The following is a 14317-nucleotide window of genomic DNA, read 5'->3' on the forward strand; positions in this document are numbered from 1 at the left end:
AACTTACTCTACTAACAGAAATAAGACTGTATGTGCATATGTTGTAAAAATATAATATGTTGTAAAGAATAAAACATTTTTAGAAATAAAAACCTTAAAAATTGAAACATCGCTAGTACATGTAAGGAAATCACCAAGTGCTGAAACTATATGCTGTACCATTATGCATTGAAAAGTTTGGTTAGACAGGAAAGGTATTTTAACAGCATGCTAGTGTCAGCCTAGTCTTTGGAAGTACACGTAGAACTGCCATTCATGGTTCAAAAGTTTAAAAGAAAAATATATTTTTACATGTGTTTGAAAAATGACAGCAAATGAACAGATTTTAGCTTATGTTTTCCTTGCTAATTCACCTAAACCTAGTACAAACTTATGGTGCAGGAAGACATGAATGGGACTGTCTCTCCTTCTGATAACAGTCGTCCTCCAATGATCTGAAAAAATTATTCCTAGAAATTATGTCCTTTCTCTTAAAAGAAAGGTGCTTGAGCTAACAAACCAAACTGGAATGCTAATGAGTAAAAAAGGAATGAGCTACTGTGACTCAGGATAGAAAATTAATTATGTGAGATGGGCATCTATGGTAAACATTCCTCATTTCTTTAACTCTTCCACTCCCAAAGTGCCTGTGAAATTATTTTAATAATTGTGTGTGTGTGTGTGTGTGTGTGTGTGTGTTGCTGTGATAAACAACCATGACCAAGGCAACTTACAAAAAGACAGTGTTTAATTTGGCTTATGGTTTAAGAGGGTTATAGTCTATGATGGTGGAACAAAGACATGACAACAGTTGAAAGATCACATCTTGATCCTTAAGTAGGAGGAAGACAAGGACCTAGAGACACAATAGGAATGGCCAGCATGCTTGAAACCTTAAAGCCCACCTGTGTGACACACCTTATCCAACAAGAACAAATCTCCTAATCCTTCTCAAACAGTTCTACCAATTGGGAACAGGATATTCAAATCATTCTACTTCTAACTACGTGTGTGTGTGTGTGTGTGTGTGTGTGTGTGTGTGTGTTATGTGTGCTGTGTGGGCATGTATTTACTGAAAATCAGTGACTGGCTGGGATTTGTAATGTATATGTACTTAGAGTTTAGGTGCTCCCATGTGCTTGTCAGAACAAGCTAATCTTAGAAAGCAACACCAAAGAACACAGAGAAGCAGGGAGGTCCTCATGGCCAGCTGTGCTCAAGCCCTAGACAACAGGGATGAGAAACATGAAGAGGACTCATGAGTGATGCCTGGAAACATCTTCATATTTTCTACAGCCAGGAAATGCGATACAGAACTGAGAAAAACAGGCTTCAAGGTTAGTGTTTAAAATCCAATGACAACAGTGATACAACATCTTCTAATTTAAACAGCTATACTCTATGTATATAAGATTTGTTCTATGTTGCTTGGTTGAGTCCTCACAATAAATGAATGAGAGTGTTTTGTTTCCATGTTCACAATGTTAGTCCCAAGATTCTAATAGATGGTAGAGCCTGATTTCTCATCAAAGTGGAAATGCTGTGATTTCTGCATCTTTCCTGCAGGATAAATTGCACAGAACATCTGGTCTGGCACCATATAGGCTCCACTGTTTCATCATGGTTCCCCTGGTGCCTTGACTTGCCTTATGGTGCCTCTCACACTGCTGCACTTGGATTTATGTCTATAACTCTTTAGTTTTAGCGAGCATCAGTCTTTGTAGGGTGATTATGCCTTTCTACAAGTTACATAGTGTAATGCCCAGTGCCACCTGATTAGCAGTTTTACTAAACAGTTTTTCCTATTACAATGGGAGATGAACTTTCTTTGATATTGTCTTGTAAATTATTTGCAGATAATACATTTCTATTATATCTTGTTTTTATAATTTCTCTCTCTGATATGTGTTTAATAAAAGTATCACTTATGTACAAATAAAAAATCTTTTTTTCAGGTTGGATGGGCTACAGCAAGACTGAGACTGTGACAACTTTATTGAAAGCAATCAGACATTTTATGCTTTTATCAGAAACAGACACAATGGTAATTTCCAGGATCAATACAGTTGCAGTTGCTGGGAAACTTCAAACTTCGTTGTTTCCCAGCTATACAGAGTATACAAAATTAATGTCTAAGATCAACTGTCCTGTCAAGCTTCCCTAGTTACTTGACTACTCAGGGATCATAGAGAAATGCAAAGTTGTCTGAATGCTTTACTGTCTGAGGGAGTGCATATGTGTCTCAGGAACTGGAAATCACTTTGAACCATAGATACTCTCGAAAGGGATTTTAAACAGCCCCACCCTGTACCAATACTTGGTAGAACAGCCATTGGAAATGATCCATGAACAGTTTTCTCAATCTATAGTTTACAATTATATGGTTGATATTTTACTAGCTGATTTAAATGTAGCTACTGTAGAGAAAATGTTTGAAGTAAAGAAAATAATGACTAATCTGAAAAATCTATGCCACATGCTTCTCAAGGCAGTTTGGCCAAAGTAACCCATGGCTTTCTGCACCCAAAGATGAATCCACAGAGTTCAGGCATATGAAATATACCACACATGGGGGCACTGTGCAGATATGGGTGACAGTTTAGGAGGGTGGCCCACAGACTGTCATTGGTTCTGAACATGCCATAGGGTTAAAATATGGATAAACTGCATCAGGGAAGGAAGGTTCATAAAATTTATAGATGAGTGCTCCATGGTTGGAAATATCATAGAATGAGAGAGTGCAAGCTTCTCTGTCTAGGAAAACTCCAACAAGACTGGGAGGACGAGTCAGAGAGAGAACCAAGATACTGGCGTTATGGGTAACTGAACACTGCTCAAATGCATGATATACCGACCTATTTGTCATACCTATAACCCAGTAGCCATGTTTAGGCTGATAATTTACATGCTGCTTAACATCAGAATCATCTTTAACTTCATATTTAGGCAGATAATCAAATTGTTTATCATCAAAACATAATTTGTATCCAAAGTCAATGGCAAATTTAGGTTGATAATTTACATATTGTTTAACACCAGAATTCTGTTTGACTTTGATGCCCTTTTTATTGATTGAATGAAGCTGGGGTTGAGCACGTATTCCATCATTTAATCCCAGAAGCCAGGCATCACTTTCAGACATGTCTACTTCCCAGGAATGTTTCCCTGACTGCATAGTTGGATATCCAAGGACACCTAAATCAAAGGTCTCAGAAACTTGCAAATTTCTTCTAAAATCTTTTCGATGTTGTATTTGTCTTTTGTCCATGGTAATGACAATGTTTTTATTGTGCACTTGACGCAGGGTCACATGAACCCAGTAGAGTTGGACATCCATCAGCCCTTGAAACACTTGCAGCATGCCTTTCACATCTGGAGCTCGGAAGATCCTCCTCTGTTTTCTCGGGATCATTTTGCGTAGTTTCAGTTGGAAGGTCTGACTCCTTGTTAACACAGAATTCACACCCTGCAGCATTTCAAAGGTTGAACACTGCAACTGATGTTTCACATCAGAGATGAGATCTCTCACTGCCTCCCTCTGCTTCTCTAGCTCAGTTTGAGACTCTGTCAGGCTGTTCATGATGCCTTTCTTCTCCTGCATCAGCTTCTGCATCTCATTCTTCTCCTTGGAGTCCAGGAATTCCCGCAGACCTTTAAACTTCATCTGAACATTTTCTTCCTCACTCTGAATTTGGTTCACCCAGTAAGTTATTTCCTTTTGAAGATAATCTTTTGATTCATCACATGGTTTCTCATTTGTCATCTGCATTTGCAGAACTGCTTGTAGCTTCTCCTTGTACTTGTAGGCCACCTCTTCAATGAGAGCTGTTTGGTGACCATGGTGATCCTGAGATCTCTCACAAAGCCAGCTGATGGCCACCATGTCCTTCTCACAGAAGAGCTGGAGTTTTTCTCCATGTTGTGCACAGATATTGACCTGCTCCTCCTCTGGGCTGGTCTTGAACTCCTTTAGTCTCTCCCTATATTGGCCACATGTCAATTAGGCATCAGATTTCCAAACAGGTAACTACCTTGGCACACAGGCAGATGCCCTCCCCTTCTTTGCCCTTGCTGGACTCATAGTTCTGTGTGATGCAGGCTCGGCAGAAGTTGAGATCACAATCAGCACTCACAGGTTCCACCATGAGGTCCAGGCAGACAGGACAGGTCACCTCCTCCTTGATCATCACCAGAACTGATGAGTCCATTGCTGCTGTGACCCTGGGTCTGTCTGTCCTGACTCCTGACACTTCTGCTCAGGTACTTGTGTTATTGGGATGATACAAAGGGGTACCTGAACGATGGGAAAATCAGCATGAATTCTGTGCAGAAATCAAGGAAGGATCTCCATGATAGGGAAAAGAACAAAGGAAAGAATTTTAGGGGCATGCCAAAAGGAACATTTTATCATATCTTTAAGTCTTCTACATCCCAAATGACAAATTTCAGATGCAGGATTGTTATTTTCTTTTACTGAAGTGCAGAAAGGAAGTGTTTCTTCTGCCTTCTATCCTTCCCACTTTCTCAGGACTACATCACATCTTTAGTGTTAAAAGCATCAAACTAGTCAGGTCTCCACTGCTGTATGTCTTCCTTCATCAGCACCAGTTGGTGGTCAGTGTGACTCTCTCTGATCCTTTCCTTACAGTTTCTTTTTTTTTTTTGTAATGTTTTATTTAAATTAGAAACATGGATGCTTCACATGCCAATCCCAGCTCCCTCTCACATCCCTCCTCCCTTGCCACTCCACCAGCCCCTTAGCCCCCCACCCAATCCCCACATCATTCCCCAGGGAGGGTGAGGCCCTTCCTTGGGGGGATCTCCAAAGTCTGTCATTTCATCCAGGGCAGGACCTAGGCCCTTCCCCATGTGTCCAGGCTGAGAGGGCATTATTTGTAATGGGTTCCCAAAGATCATTCATAAGCCAATGTAAATACTACCCAAGGCCCCAGAGATTTCTGTGGCCTCCTAAACTGGCACTACATTCATGGAGTCTGTATAAGTCCCCTGTTGGTCTCTCAGGCATCAGTCTGGGATTCAAGAGCTCCCCCTTATCTGGTCAGCTGTCTTTGTGGTTTTCACCATCATGGTCTTGACACTTTGCTCATCACTCCTCCATCTCTGTCACTAGGTTCCAGGAGTTCAGTTCAGTATTTAGCTGTGGGTATCTGTCTCTGCTTCTATCAGTCACTGAATGAAGGTTCTAGGATGGCATATAGGATACTCATCAACTCTATCATCAAGGAGGAGCTATTAATATAGTCTCTCCACTATTGCTTAGTTTGCCAGTTGGTGTTATCCTTGTAGATCTCTGGAAATCTCACTAGTGTCAGCTCTCTCCTCAAGTCTATAATGACTCAGTCTAGTATGGTATTTCTCATCCTGCTCTTCTCTATTCTTACCTGGACTCAACCTTCCTGCTCCCCCATACCTTCTTCTCCCCTTCTCTTATCTCCCTCTCTTTTTCCTGGTTCCCTCTCCCCTCCCCTGAAGAGTGATGACCAAAGGAATCAAGAACAGGCTGGCAAACACACAGAGGCAGCCGACCTAAACAAGAGGAACACGTGGACCCCAGACTGATGACTGAGGGGCCAGCATGGCACTGATCCAGACACCCTCCCACTGAACCTGGGTGACAGAGAGGAGGCCTTGGCAATCTATGGGAGAGTGTAGCAGTATTTATTCCTGGCATATAGAAGTACTCTGGGAACCCATGCCATGTGGAGGGATGCTCTCTCAGCCTGGACACGTGAGGAAGAACCTGGGCCCTTCCTTGGATGACGTGACAGACCCTGAAGATCCCTCAAGGTGGCCCTTGCCCTTCCTGGAGAGCGGAGAGAGGGTGGAGTGGGGGGTTATAGGTTGGGAGGATTGGGGGGGTGAGGATGGGGGAAGGGAACTGAAAGTGACATGCATAAAAAGTTTAGTAAAAAATACATGGAAAAAAGAAAACAAGAGAAAAAAAAAGAACGTTGAAGAATAAACTAGGGGCACTCAGCTTTCGCTGGATTGCCCTCCACTCTCTATCTTGTGTCTCTGTCTTTCAGCGTTTTTACAAACCCTTTCTCAACTCACATTCCCCCTCTCAGGTACGAACCCGGCAAGTCTGCTGGTTCTGACTGCAGCCCCACAAAGACAGGTTCCCACACATTCTAAGGAAGCATTATAACAACTAAGTCACATCACAGCCTGAAAAAAAATCTTTCAATTACTTATAAAAAGAAAATTCACAAAACATAAAAGAGAAAGAAAACAAGAAAGGAAGAGGATACTTAACCTCTCATATTTCATCTGCAATTAATAATTTATCAGTGTAGGAACTCCAGCATTACATTGACCCCGCCTCCTGATGGGTGGGGCACACCCAGTGGCTTGGCTACGTCATCGCTATGTCACTTGTTCATCGCTATGTCACTCGTTTTGAGGCTGTGTAATGTCTCAGTACGCATGCTCGAGCTTCCCCTCTTAAGGGACCACCTCGATGTGGTCGCTCTCTCTTATCTCTCATCACTTATCTCTCTCTTATCTCTCATCTCTCTCATCTTCTCTTCTCCCTTACCTTACTCTCTCTCTCATGTCTGTCTCCCCTATTTTGGTCTCACTATAATAAACTATGATTAGTACACTCTCCATGGCTCATGCTGTATTGTGCGGGTCTTGGTTCCGTACTACGCTTGTGTTTCTCTTTCCGCCCCTTCTAACTTCTAATTTCTAACTTTAAACTAATTAACAACAATCAGCATTATTAAAGTTTTACTATATTCCATTCTATTCCATTGATCTACATGCCTGTTTTTTTTATAGGGGTACAACTGTTAAGTTCTGAAGCTCGAGAAGGTCTTCCCATCCATTTCGTATGGCTTGGACTTTGAACTTCCTTCCCAGATCTCGTGACTGTTCTGCTTCCTCTGAGATTTCATATGAAGTTGTACAACCTGTCTGTGAATTTCTACAAAATGTCTGCTGAGATGTTTACTGCCATTATGTTGATCAACTTTAATGTACTTGACATACTAACAGTGTTGATGCTTGTAATTCAAGAGTGGATGTTTCTATACATTTCAGAAAAGGTCTTTGATTTTTTTCAGGAGTGAGGTTCTCATTGGGTAAATATAGCACAAGCATTGCTAAGTTTATGTTTAAGTAGCTCATAAATTTGATGCATTGTGATAGACTTTTATTTTGGGCTGATTTTTTTCCTTGTTAGTTAGAAACACAATTATTGCTTGCATATTATACTCTGTCATTGCTAGTCATTGTTAACAATTCTAGTATATTATGTAGTTTTTTTTTTTATTGATGGTCATGGACTCTATGAGTTAACGTTTTCTGTTATTTCAAACTCATGGTTTTTGTGTTTTTGACTTACTGTACTGGGTAGGAACTCAAGTAAACCCTGATGGAAAGACATGATGGAAAGAAACAGTGACCATGTCACATTCTGAGAAGAAGAGAAAGCCTCACTCTTTTAACAGTGAATGTGTTGTTAGCTGAATAAAAATAATATATGCTGCCTATAAAGTTATGAAGTATCCCTTCTAATGCTGTTTTGCTGATAATTTTTTAAATCATAAATAAATTTCAAATTTCTGTCAAACATCCTATCTCTGTATTGGAATTAATGTATGGTTTTCCTTTTGGTTAGTAATGAATCCACTTTGATTCCATTTAGAAGATTCACTTTGTTATTTCTAAATAGGTGAGTGTGTGAGCACAGATGCCCAAAGACGCCCTGGAGCTGCTGAATGTGTGTGAGTTCAGAGCCCCAAGGACCCCTCCCTGGAGCTGCTGGATGTGGTTATTAGGGACTGACCCTCTCATCTAGAAGAACAGCAAGTACTTTTAACCTCTGAGCTATATCTCTAGTCTCTTGGTTCAGCTTTGAATGTTAACCTTCCTGTCCAATGTCTGGTAAATGACAATCGGTAGTTTCTTCTATGTATTGCTACATTTGGTAAAATTGTGTGGGAAATTGCTATGCTGGTGAGTTTTTGTCAACTTGACACAAACTAGAGACACTGGACAAGAGTTGCCAGGAAGTGAGGAATTGCCTCCATCAGATTGGCTAGGGAGTATATCTGCAACTTTTTCTTAATTGCTAGTTGGCGTAGGATGGCCCAGCTCACCATGGCTGCCATCCCTGGGCATATGGGTATGGGCTGTGTAAGAAAGCAGGCTGATAAACACTGAGCAGAACTCCTGGAATCAAGTTGCAGAGAGGGAGGAGTGATGAGTAAAGGGGCCAACACCAGGCTGGAAAAACCCACAGAAACAGCTGACCTGAACAAGGGGGGGCTCATGAACCCCAGACTAACAGCTGAGAAACCAGTATAGGACTGATCCAGACTCCCTGAACATGGATGTCAGTTAGGAGCCTCTGGTAGTGGATCACTATTTATACCTAGTGCACAAATGGACTTTGGGAGCCCATTCCACATAGAGGGCCTAAGGGCCTAGACCCTGTCCCAAATGATGACTGACTTTGAAGATCCCCCATGGAAGGCCTCACCCTCCCTGGGGAGCAGAAAGGGGATGGGATAGGGGTCAGTTTGGGGCAGGGGAGGATGGGGGAGGGAGAGAAAACTGGGATTGACATGCAAAACAAGCTTGTTTCTAATTTAAATAAAAAAATCACACACACAAAAAGAAAGTAGACTAAGCAAGTCATGAGAAGCAAGCCAGTAAGTAGCACTCGCACATGGCCTTTGCATGGTTCCTGTCTCCAGTGTCTTGCCTTGATGTCTTCTGATGTTGGATTATAACCCACAAGCCTTTTCCTCCTAGGGTTGTTTTTTTCATTGTTTTATCACAGAGACCACAACCTAACTAGAAAAATTGCTCATCTGTGTTCACGAAGAGTATCAGACTATGTCTTTGCTATCTGGCCATATTCCAATCTAATTAAGGTACAGGAAATAACTAGCTTATAAGAAGAGCTATGAAGTGTGTCCTCCTGTATGATTATCTGTGCTCATGGTTGTTTCTCCTCTAATGGTTCCATTTGTTTTTGTTTATTGTTTTGACAAGTACTGGGGATGGGACCTAGGACCCCAAGCATGTGAAGCAAGTGGTCTGTCATCTAGCTACCTCCCAGCTTTGTTTTTCTGTAAGTGTCAAATAGAATTTAGCAATAAAGTTTCTCAGCTCTCAGCTTAGAATTTTCTTCGTGGAAGAGTTTTACATTATTGAATTAAAAAATTTAAAAGCTATACACTTTTCTTTTTTTGTTGTTGTTCTTTTTGTTTTTTGTTTGTTTATTTGTTTGTTTTGTTTTCTGAGACAGGGTTTCTCTGTATTGTTTTGGAGCCTGTCCTGGCACTTGCTCTGTAGACCAGGCTGGTCTCGAACTCACAGAGATCGCTTGCCTCTGTTTCCTGAGTGCTGGAATTAAAGGTGTGGGCCATCAACGCCCAGCTAGACTTTTCTTTTTAAAATATGTTTTAAATTCAAATATAACTATTTCACTCTCTTCTTCTCTGTCCTTCCACTAACCCCTTCCATGTTTCCTCCTTCTAATATGATACAGACTTTTCAAAATTAAACTTTACTCAAGACAGCTGTTTTATGGTTTTCAAAGAATGAATCTATATTTAATCTATTTTTATATATTTATATTAAATTATTATACACTTATTATCTATTTAATATAAGTAGGGTCTAAAGTGAAATTCCCGGTTATTCAGTAGTTTGTTTCTAAAGTTGTTATTTCAGTTTTAACTGTATTTTCATTGTAGATGGTATTATTTAAAGAGGAGCATTTTCATACAAATACATATTGAACACTCAGAATATTTCGTTATCCATCTTCATCAAGGAGACTGGTTTGTAAGTTTCTCTTCTCTTGTGCTTTTGCCTGTCTTTGATATGAGGGTAATGCTGGTACCGTAGGTAGACTTTGATAGCACCTTTCCCTCTCCTACTTTATACAATAATGTGAGAAGAACTTGAATTAGTCTTTTTTTATATAGGTCTGATAGAACTGAGAAATGGATTCATCTGGGCCTGAAGAATTTTACTTGGGAGATCTATTTTTTAATGTTTTCATTTCATTTATAATTAAAAAAATTTTTTGAGAGTTTTTCAGTAGCTATGGAGACAGTCTGGAACTGACTCTGTAGACCAGACTGGCTTTGAACTCATAGAGATCTGGCTGCCTCCAGAGTGCTGGGATTAAAGGCGTGCATGCCACCACTGCCCCATCGTTTCACTTATAATTATAGATTTATTTAAATTCTTTATCTAACCTTGGCTTCCCATGCTGCTGTTGCTATTTCACCACTGCTGAACAGTCTTTTTATTTGCCTCTGGCTTCTAGAAATTTGATTATGATATGTCTAGGACTGATTTTATTTTTTGGTGTTATTTATTCTCCCTCAGTGCTAGATACTGAATTAGAGCCTTGTATATATTAGATATGTTTGTTCTGATTAGGATTCATTAAGATTCTGAGATTTATAATGTTTTTACTTTCTTAATGATTGATTTATTTGCATTGGTGTTTTGCCTACATGCATGTCTGTGTGTCTCGGATCCCCTGGAACTGGAGTTACAGACAGCTGTGAGCTGCTATGTGGGTGCTGGGAATTAAACCAGGGTTCTCTAGAAGAGCAGCCAGTGCTCTTAACCACTGAGCCATCTCTCCAGCCCTATAATGTTTTTAAGTAAATCTAGAAAATTTTCAGACATTACAAATTGATTTTCCTTGGGGGATACCCTGGAGTCTATCTGAACCCCACTTCTCTGTTCTCTGGGTGCTCAGAAGTGCCATTATAGTTCTATTCATTATTGTGTGTCTGTGTCTGCCTTTTTATCTCTGCTTTATATGGGTCCGTCATCAACTACAGTGACTCTCCCCTTTCTCATTTTGTGTCAGCTCCTCACCCCATTTAGCGGTTTTTACTTTCAGTTATTTTCTTTTTATCTCTAAGACATAACTGTTGAAAAAATAACTTTTACTTTTTTGTTGACACTGCCCACTAGCAGATGTTTTTCTTTCAGTCCAACGTGTTTCCTATTAATTGTTTATGATGTGAGTAGGTTGTGTCTCCTTTGAAACTCATATTGTAAGTTGCTTGCCATTGGGCCTTCCTCGGCAGTTGGGCCTTTAATTAGTGACTCATCAAGGATCAATGCCTTGCTCCTAATGATGGGCTACTCATCACAAAAGAGTGATGCTTTAAAACATGTCTAGCCCCTCTCACTCTTCTTCATCTTCTGGATTATCTCTCGGTTTCTACCATGTAACAGGCAGCACAGTCTCTCACTAGATATAACTGCCTGATCTTAAATTTCCTATAACTCTCAGCCAAAACACACCTGTTTCTATTATGTTACCCAGTTTTGGGCTGGTTGTAGTGGATCAGTAACAAAATTGTGTTAAGACAAATATATTTATAATAGGTTCATTGACAGGTTGTTATGGATGTTATTATAGCAGACATGTAGATGGACATGCATGTGTATTTCCACAGTATCAGAACTTATTTAACAGCAATAAATTCACAAATTACTTTCGCTTTTTTGGCTGCAAGTTGTCAAGTAGTCCAATTTCTTTTGGTAACAGGCCATTTGGTAACAAGCAAACGTAGCTTCCTTTATTACAATTTTAAATACTAACATCAACCCTTAGGTCACACTTTACATATGAAACAGTAATTTGTCAGAATGGCTCTTATAGGGTTATGTTTGAAGGTGTTTAAAGGGCCTTAGAAGAGGCAGAGATCCAACAGACTTTTGGAAGTGTTTCGAAAAGGAGCCGGTTAGGGAAGTGCAGTTTAGTGTTTGGAGCAGGGTTGAGTAGAGCTTTGGGGTGAACTACAGGATCACAGGTCCATACAGACGAGGTGCAGAGCAGGATCCAGATGGGTCAAAGAACAAATGGACAGAGAGCATTTAAGTTAAGCCACATCAGCTGCATGGACCAAACTCAGGCTCTGGGCAGTTGGGAGTTTTCTACTAGTCCATTTCTTGATGCATCATGGGTGGTCATATGGCAGGTTGGTGGGAGCTCTCTCTATGACAATGCTAGATATCCTTCTTTTGAGGGGGTCAGGAGAAGGTGTTGTACTTGTCCTTGGTCTATTGTATTGCATGAGTTCTTGGGTCTGTTTTTCTTTAAATGGTTCCAATCTACTTTAACAGATTTAGAAGAAGTCACCTTGTTTTGCTTTTAGACATAAGTTATTTCTCAACTTGGACCTCATGGGTGGTGTTCCATAGGTGGCAGTGTGTTTGTGCCCAACACAAACCAGAGTTATCTTTCCTTTATGTTGGCACTCAGGATGGAGCAAAATGCTGTGTGTAAATGAGGCACCGTGGGCACAGAAAGCATGAAAGCCATTTGTATGTAATATAGACTAAGAAAGCAGAGACCAGTCTGATCACAACAGCTTTTAAATTCAGTATCTGTCCCAAACTGCAACCAGATTTCATCAACTGGCATTTTTCATGAACATAGGCAATTGTTTTGCTTCTTCAGGAGTCTGATAATTCTGGGCTACTGGAACTTCTTCCATTTGACAGTTAACTGCTGACATTTTCTAGTTTACACCTTGCTGTTGTTTGTAAGTCTTCCCAGTGGAAGCTGAACCCTGTGGTGAGCTCCATATACTGTAAATCTTTTCAGATGCATAAGGATTTTGGCCTAATGTGGCATTCATGTCTCTCTGATGGTTCCTGTTTTGTGACCCTTCATCTTCTCATTGTCAGTCTGCTTCAAGCTCTGTGCTGTGCCTCTCAGGCCTGTTCACCTCAATGGGCACCTTCAGGCCTGTTCACCTTCAATGTTCTTTAGGTTGGGGAATGTTCTTGGTTATAAAAAAAAACCCATAAATACAGAAGCTTGACTTTTCATCCACTTTTTTTCTGGTCTCTCTCTTTCCAGATAAGGCTGTGAACATAAGTTTGAAACTTACATATTGATTAGAAATATGTTAATTAATATTGTCAAAAACATAATGAAGTGGTACCCAACATCACTTCATGCTCATTGTTTGGGTACACATAGTGTCTAGGTAGTGAGTACTTCTGTCATCAGATTGATTAATGGATTCAAGTGGTCTTCAAATTTCTTTCAAGTTCTCCCTTTAGGAGATTACTTGATTAGCCAACCTGAGAATCATCATGTAATGTAGGCATGTAAATTGTCAAGTTAGAATCAAATTTCTTCCTCTTAGTTTATACCATGTTCAAAAAGACAATGGACTCTCAAATTCTTTCTAGTTCTCACTGAATCCACATAGTCAACAGGCAAACAGTCGACCAGTCTAATAGGAGATGTCATTATGTAAATTTGTCTCTTATTGTTGAATAAAACACTGCTGGCCAATAGGGAAGCAAGATAGGTGGGACTAGGAGTCAAGGAGGATTCTGGAAAAGAGAGGCAGAGTCAGACACAATGTAGCCCGCCAGAGGAGTAAGAGGTTCAGACCCTTTTCTCCCGTAAGAGAAATACTTAGATTAACAATTATGGAGTAAATACTTAAGTCAGAGCTAGCCAGTAAGAAGCCAAGCAAACAGCCAACAGCTTATAATTAATATAGCATCCTGTGTGTTATTTGGGGACTGCAACTGTGGTAGAGCCCAGGCGGCTGGCAGGGGAAAAACCAAAGCTGCTGGCAAGAAAGGCTACACTCTACACCAGTCAATCAAACAATGAATTCAAATTGAAACAGGCTCCTCCAGTCTGTTAATCTGTGTGTCACTCCACTGCTAAGTACCCCCCAGGTTCTTCTGTCCTGAGTTTTGCTATAGCATGCTTCACAAATACCTGGCCATTTGTAGTCTGCCCTGGATTTATTTCTGTTGTTCTGATAAAACACTGACCAAAAACAATCTGGGGGAGGAAAGGATTTGTTACATTGTCAGGTAAGAGTTCACCATCCAGGGAAGTCTGGGCAGGGACTCAAAGGCAGGATCTCAAAGTCAGGGACTTGGAGCAGAAATCCTGAGGGGAAGGCCACTTACTGGTTAGCTTTTCCACTCTCTCATCAACTGATGCTCAGCTAGCTGTTTTATATACCCTAGAAAGACCTGTTTAGGAATGTATCGCCTTCAGGTCTCAGGTCCTCCTACACCAATTATCAACTATGAAAATATCCCCCCACCTCCACCAGTCTGAAGGAGGAAGTGATTTTTCTGTTTAGGATCCCATTCCCCAGGTGACTCATAGTTGTGTTGAGCTGACAAAAACTAGCCACCACTTAGTCATTTCTGTGTTACAATTGTTTGTTTTGTTTGGTTAATGTAGACAGTTACACTGAAGGAATTCAGAATAATTAGAAATATTCATTAAGAACTACAGTAATGTGTGTTGATTCTATTGATAGAATGTGCACTA

General features: G+C 40.4%; 1 pseudogene; it reads right to left on the minus strand.

Annotated features, from left to right (window-relative positions):
- Nucleotides 1-2415: 2415 nt before the first annotated feature.
- On the minus strand, nt 2416-4187 carry LOC101825290 (annotated as a pseudogene).
- Nucleotides 4188-14317: the final 10130 nt, after the last annotated feature.

The sequence above is a fragment of the Mesocricetus auratus genome, unplaced genomic scaffold, assembly GCF_017639785.1.
Source record: "Mesocricetus auratus isolate SY011 unplaced genomic scaffold, BCM_Maur_2.0 Super-Scaffold_6730, whole genome shotgun sequence".
Lineage (NCBI taxonomy): Eukaryota > Metazoa > Chordata > Mammalia > Rodentia > Cricetidae > Mesocricetus > Mesocricetus auratus.